This window comes from Coptis chinensis, chromosome 3 (assembly GCF_015680905.1).
Source record: "Coptis chinensis isolate HL-2020 chromosome 3, ASM1568090v1, whole genome shotgun sequence".
NCBI classification, from domain to species: Eukaryota; Viridiplantae; Streptophyta; class Magnoliopsida; order Ranunculales; family Ranunculaceae; genus Coptis; species Coptis chinensis.
The window spans coordinates 115,033,511-115,041,039 of record NC_141458.1 but is presented as its reverse complement, the minus strand read 5'-3'; the positions used below and the strand labels follow the sequence as shown (position 1 = coordinate 115,041,039).

The 7,529-nt window shown below is 35.1% G+C and overlaps 1 long non-coding RNA gene across 2 annotated transcripts; it reads right to left on the bottom strand.

The window, feature by feature from the left end:
- Nucleotides 1–1,825: 1,825 nt before the first annotated feature.
- On the bottom strand, nt 1,826–3,677 carry LOC147513267 (uncharacterized). 2 transcript variants are annotated; one of them, XR_015217362.1, is made up of 3 exons: nt 3,291–3,677; nt 2,814–3,169; nt 1,826–2,090 (listed from the first exon to the last, which is right to left on the bottom strand). It is a non-coding gene; the product is annotated as an uncharacterized LOC147513267 (long non-coding RNA). The 2 variants fall into 2 exon arrangements; XR_015217363.1 differs by having other exon boundaries at nt 2,814–2,919.
- Between the last annotated feature and the right edge of the window lie 3,852 nt (nt 3,678–7,529).

Sequence of the window (7,529 nt, the reverse complement as noted above, 5' to 3'; positions counted from 1 at the left end):
TGGGTGACAGCAAAAGCACCAACCTTTACACCTAAAGCCATATAATAATTAGATCAAATAAAATCCATACTGTTCTAGATTATGAGAAACAAAGCTACAGGTGTTACCCCTTTACTTGGATGCAAAAGTACATCTTCTCTTCCTCCATTAATTTTTTATGATTAAGGATATGGTTAGATGTATTTAAATATTTTTAATCCTACTAATTCACAATGATCACCCTTTGATGTTAGACGCTAGAAAATAGTTTCGGGACCTCATTGAATGTGATCTCTCAAGGGAAAAACATAATTTTCAGTTAGTATTAGCTATACCCCGCCATTTTTTATTGCACTATCATACTGTTATTAGAGTACTACAAATTTTGGATTTACGTGAATCACATTTATTTTTGTTTAGATGTATAAAGTGATCATTCTTAGCTTTGTTTGGCAGTTTTGGACTGATAATTTGGTACAGTCGTCCCGTCATGGGACATACTTGGCCACAGCTCTCAGGCAGGGTGCTGTTGTTTGGGGTGGTGCAACTACCTTTAAACGTCTCATGTGTTATCCCCATCCTCAGGTTAGAAAAAATTGCTATCCCCCACCAAATTATCAGTCCAAAACTGCCAAACAAAACTAAGAATGATCACTCTATACATCTAAGCAAAAATAAATGTGATTCACGTAAATCCAAAATTTGTAGTACTCTAATAACAGTATGATAGTGCAATAAAAAATGGCGGGGTATAGCTAATACAAATTGAAAATTATGTTTTTCCCTCGAGAGATCACATTCAATGAGATCCCGAAACTATTTTCTAGCCACACCTTCTTTAATTCTTTGGTTTTCTTTTGCTCACATCAATTCTAATGGGAATAATACAGGTTAAACTCATTCATTTCTCTCCTGGAGAGAAATTCTTGGTCACATATAGCAATCACGAACCAAGCAATTCTTGCGATTCACATGTGAGCATACGCCACTTTCATTCCGTCCTATATTGATTGGCATATCGAGTTATTTCTCATTTGATATCTTTCTTGATGTAGAGGTTCGTGTTGAACATTTTTGACGTGAGAACTGGAAAAGTGATGAGGAAGTTTGAAGGAAATGCTTATGATATTGTGGACCGGAGGCGGTCACGGGGTTTCATGGCTGTTATGCGGTAATTGTGTCTCAAATGTCGTATTTTTTGAAGCTGGATACAAATTCACCCATAGCTTTTATATATTTTATTATAGCTTAAATTGTCCCAGTGAGTGTCTGTAATGGTGCCATTGTAATTAGTAATTAGACTATTGTTATTATTTTTAGATGGGCTAGTGGAAACAACGACAAGTATTTTGCTAGAATAGGGAAAAATGTGATATCTGTGTATGAAACAGAGACTTTCACTCTTATTGACAAGAAGTCTTTGAAGGTGCAAAATGTTATAGACTTCAATTCACTACAAGAATACCAAGTATTAGCCACGGTCATGAGCTGTGGCAAAAGACCTTTAGCCACAGCTTATAGCTGTTGCAGGACCGTAGCCAATGCGCCTGTGGCTAATCTTTGGCCACAGCCCATGGCTGTGGGGAAAGGTATGTTTTTGGCCACGGATCTTAGCCGTTGCAAAGAAGTCCATTGGCCACGGCTCTTAGCTGTGGTAATAGTGTTGTACAGCTGTGGTCAAGTCACTTTGAGGGTTTATTATTATTGAATTGGCCACGGATCATAGTCGTGGCAAACATCTTCATTTAAAAAAAAAACAGCAATAGATTTCTGTCCCTCCGAATTACACCTGCAACTTCATAATGTTCTACAACCAGATTCCAATGTGACATGCCAAAACCATAACTCTTAATTATTCAACATTTGATTATGCAACTGAAAAATGTGTTAAAAAACTTTACAAACAGTGTGCCCTATATGGGATTCCAAACTACATAAAAAAAAACAATTTAGTACAACAACAAAAATTCTACGAAGTTGGCATATACTACCAAAGAAAAAAAAATGTAAACCCCAGACTTAGTTTGATCAACTCTATCACCAGCACAAGTTTAATATGATCCGGACATCCTAGTCATCCCAATGCATCACTGGTTGTGTTGTTTGCAACACTGCAATAAGAACATAGTGCAATTAGGATAGTCAATTCAGCAAAGTTACTTCCTAAACTAAAAGGAAGCAAACTATAAGAATAGAATCTAACCAACAACAAAATATATCAAGTTTAGACTCTAAATCTTGAAATTAGATAAACAAAAAAAATGTTCTGAAAATAAAACAGTGTCCATTGCCCAAGTCGGTCCATCAATTGCATGTATTACTACAACGCATAACACGCTCCAACAAAGCAAGAAAAATGTGTAGGTATTTGATAGGATATTGCCGCTATTATGGCCACTAAGGCTCCAATAAGTGTGTAGGATCATACTCACTAGAGTTTGGCTTGTTTAGAGCTTTGGCTTTCATTATCACACTCAACTTTTGCTCTCCAAGTAGCTTGTATGTTACATATACAGAAAAGTTCCCAGGGGAACCGGTAATATATATTTGAAGGCATTAGAAATGTACACTATCATGTGGCACACTCCATTCTAATCACTGAACCATCTCATCAATTGCAAGAATTTGATAGTACTATAGTATTAGCTACTAGTCTAATATGAGTGTGAAGATGTATATGGTATTCTGATCAGTAATGAGAAGGTTGCTATAGTTACAGTTCTAAATTGAAACAAATTTGTAAGAATGGATACAAAAACTAATGAACTGCATGCGCATTTTAGCAGACAAAGGAAAAGAGAGATCAGAAGACAAGTATCGGAAGTGAAGCTTACATTGTTCACCATCAAAGCTTCGTAGGAGAAAGTGATATATGGATCACGACCATCTTTTCATACTTGCTCACTCTCCAAATCATATCACCAAATCCATTAGGCCCACCTACACATCAAGCACAAATTAATGACATTAACCACATTCAACAATCTGAAATATTTGAGACTCGCGTAATTAATCTAAAGAATCTAAGAAGACATGAAAGGAAGAATAAATATAACCCTTGGTGAGTATACACCATGAAGCATATTATTGCCGTCGTTAGCTATCAAATGGTAAGTAATTTCATTCAAAGTAAATTTAGCTCCTCCAATTCAAGTCGACCAAGAACTGAACAGAGGTGTTGTGTAATATTCTGCAATCAAAATGTTCATTAATGGAGACATTAATTCATATTTAGGTTTGCCTCTATAGGTTTATACCCCAAATTCATTAACAGGCCCTTATTTAAAAGTAATTTAAAAATAGAAGCAAACCTTTTATGTAAACTTAATAGAGAAATCTCCTTGCTTGAGTTCATAGAACTCAACTTCAGGCTCATGTTCATGCTCTGCAACTGAAACCTCAATAAAAACACTAGCAACCAAGGTAAGACAAATAACAAGAAAAGATACTTTGAACATTTTTAAACAAAAAAAGTTATAGATTATTAGAGAGCTGAGGGTATAAACTGTAAAGTGTATACATATGCAAAGGCTTAATAGAGAAAGGAAAGTAAGGAGAAGGTGTTGAAGTAAACAAATGTGAAGTTTTCTACGTCTATGGATTGTTTAATGTAGTTTAAGACTTTAGACTTGCTAGTCTTTTTTTTTCCCCTCGACTTACGAAACATTGCAGGCATGTTTTGTAATGATGAATCATAAAGGTTCTTTCAATGTATTTACCACTTCATATCAATAAAAAAAGTAAATCAAAACCATATCTGACTTTTATAGTAGCAATGATGAATCATAAAGTACCTAATTAAGCAATTTCAATTGCCTAGTCTCACTTTCAAAACTCTATAATTAACAACAAACCCCAATCAACAATCAAATATATTAAAATAATATATAAAATAAAATGAGATTACTAGAGATGAACCATCTTCAACGAATTCGCTTCCAGCTGGCACCCAAGAAAAATGTAGTTAGTTAGTCTCAATTAATTAATATGCTATTTGTTTGGACTTTGAACAGTGTTGAGCATGAGGTTATCTTAATCGTCCTATTTCAAGGAAGCATATGGGCATGAGTTATTTTGCTTTTGGATATCTTAACCGTCCAAATCCGAAGAACAATTATAGTGGCCGGGGACATTTTACTAAAGAACTATTAGAAGGAGTTGGAGTCTCAGGATACAAATCAAAGCTTCATCGAGTTCTAACACAAGTTTGATCTTGTGCTACTAAATTTGCTGCATAATTTCACATCCAAAGTGCTCCCTTACCCATCAACTCAATACATGTAAACACAAAACAACAACCTTTACAACTAAAACACAAAAATCCCTAACCCCAAACCCATAAAAAATTGAATGCATAAATCAGGTTGGTGGGGGAACAAAGGTAGCACTTTTAAACACAAAACAAGAAAAAATAAAGTATTGGATAATGTGAGAAGAAGAAAATACCTGTTGACAAATGAACGAGTGTCAATCAACGCTGGTGCGGTGGTTCTTTCGTTGAGAATAAATTGGTCCTCCTTTGTGAGAACAAAGAAAGAGAAGATGAGTTCTTAGAGGAGTGAAGAGAGTGGTGAACGAGAAGCAAAGAGCTCGTTCCTTCAACCGTCAGGAGTTATTTCAGTCTCTAAATCTTTTAGGTCGTGCTCCCCTTACTAAATCAACGAAAATTAGAATACAAGTTCTAATCTGACGGTGTACAGAGAAAAGGACACGACCGTGGCCAAACATCTGTCAAAACTTAAACTATACATGAATTTTGCCACGGCTAGTAAAAGATTTTCCCACGGTGAAGAACCATTGTAGCCCACCCACAGCTATTGTTCGTGGCTAAAGCTTTACTGTCTCTGTGGCCAATGCTTAATTTTCTTGTAGTGATTGGTCTCCTACTAATCCAATTATTGCTCTCTTCGTCCCAGAGCTTGGTGGTGGAAACCAACCTGCCAAGGTGAGTGGTAGATTTATTTGTTTATTTATATTTTAATTTCTGAAGCTAGATTTGCTTTTGAAGTAATAGTATATTAATATCAATAGTTGCTTTATTCAAAGAACACTATAGCGGTTCCTTAAGTCTACCTCTAACAGCTTTCATAGAATTAGTGGCAATTTTGATTCTACTAATGCATTGGTTCAAGCCACCTTTTAATCCATTTTCTTAAGACTTTAGTTCTTGGTACATAGGTCATAGCTTTCTTTTAAAGCTTTCCTTTACTAAAAATTGTTAGAATTCAACTAAGAGTGGTTGTTAAATCAATTTTCTTCCATTTTATGTTTTACTGATTGCGTTTCCCTTATTTCATTTATTGTTTGATGTTATGATTGCCTACTAAAGTCATCTGTTCTTGGAGATCTTTATTCCAAAAAATATGCCCAATACTTGGTATGCATGTTCCATTCTCTTTTGTAGATAAATATGCTCTTTTTATTCTTATCAAAATCGTTTTAATTCTTCAAGACATTCCCATCGATAGTTGTTTTTAAAGTTTCAGAATTATAGATTTCACCTTATGGGAATGCTTGGTCGTTAAATGGTTTTTTGTTATTTCTTTTATTATTGGTATCCTACTATGAAATATATTGTTTGATGTAGGGCTTTAATTTGGTACCATGGTGCTTCAATGGTACTGTCATTAGATTTAGGTGCGGTTATTGCTAGAGATTAGATGTCATTTTTAAAGTTAAGCCCCTATTTCATTTTTTTTTTTTCCATTTTTTCTTTTTTAAGTTATTGTTTGATTTTTTCCTTGGGAATAGAACTGTTGAGCTCAATTTCAATGGGATTCGTCAAAGGGGCCACAGTTTAAGTCTTTTATAAGGAGCATAGTTTAAGCCTTTGGTTTCTCCACTCTTTGGAACCACCTAGCACAAATTAGTATTTTTTTTCCCCAAAAAATAAACAAATTCATGATTTGGGTGTCATGAGTGACTGTGGATACCCTATCAGTACCAATGGAAAGAAGTGTAGTTTAATTGAAGGTAAGTATACACAAGTGACTGTGGATACCCTATCAGTACCAATGGAAAGAAGTGTAGTTTAATTGAAGATAAGTATACACAAGGGAGTCATTATTCTATGAGCCACGACATGGACACATTAGAAACATGCCTCGAAAGACCTTCATTACATGCTTTCACTACTATTTTTTTTTTTATCACATATTTTTTAAATGTTCATTGTCAAATTTGCCCTTTAAACTCTAATTGTTTAGTTGCAAATTGATGCTATGGTTGCATAACTTTATTGAGTACCCCCTCCCCCCAGCTGATGAGTTATATTCACCCCCTTTCAGCGTGTTTCCTGCCTAAACCAGTACTTGCAAATATAGTAGTGTAAGGTCATAGAGATGATGGTGGTGATTGCTGAGGGTGGATTTACGACTGATGCAATAGAAAAAACTATATAGTGGTTAGATACTTAGATATATATTATAAGATAGGGATAGGGATTTTTTTAGCACTATAGGACAAAATAACAAGTTGCCTCAGACAAAGAACGTGATTCAAAATACTATACTCCTGTCGACATACATTAAATATAGGCTCTTTTTAAATACAGATCATATAACTTTTGCACTATCCAAAATATTTATGTGTTAGTCTGGTGATTCAAAAGGGATACTGGTATTGAATAGGCCTGAGGTTCCAGAAGTCGAGTATTCGATTGTGACAATCTTGCTCATAGAATTGTAGAATTGGCAATCGAATACTATACCTCCTAGAAAATGTATTCAAACTATTTTGTAGCCATTATTACTCAAAACAAATTTGCTTGCTTCATTCCATCACATATTACGGAGGGGTATTTCTAAGTTTTCACTTAAGAAATCCAAGTTTTTATATTCTTCTTTATGAGAAATTTTTCTCTATAGCGTATGGCTATGCCCTGTCTATGCTTTTAATTTAATTGCACAATTGAAGAGAGTGAGGGTAATAATCATAGATGATGGCGCATAACTCAGGTTGAGACTATGCCCTAGAGCACCTCCTCAAGTAAAGGCTTACATAGCCGCTTGATTGACGGTTACAATCAAAGAACCCGCCATGGCATATATAATGACTAATGACCATATATAATTACCAGTGCCGTTGGATGACAATATGAAACCAAAATCCTTCATTGTTACGTACCCTTGAACAGACTTCATAGATTTCTATGGCACTTTAACGCTCTCAGCCATCATAGATTTCTAGGCATTTTATTTACCTCTCCTGTAGAACAAGGACAGTAGGAATAATTCATAAGTTTATCTTAGTAGCAATCAACTAAAACTAATGGGAAAACATAACAGTTTGTGACTCCTACAGTCAATTTCCTTCGTATGAAGCCATTGAACTATTCATATTAGTAAGTTAATAGCAAATAGTGCATTGCAATCAGGCTTTTATGCTGCAGAACTAGAAACAAGGCTTGCACATTGGCTACGACTGCAACAAGTACACCTATTTGGAGACATTCAATGTGTCACTAAAGCCTTAATTAACTGGAGGAACTACTGCAGTAAGATTGGTGTGAGTTACTCAAAAACTGCAGGAAGAACATTCCAGTAGCTAAA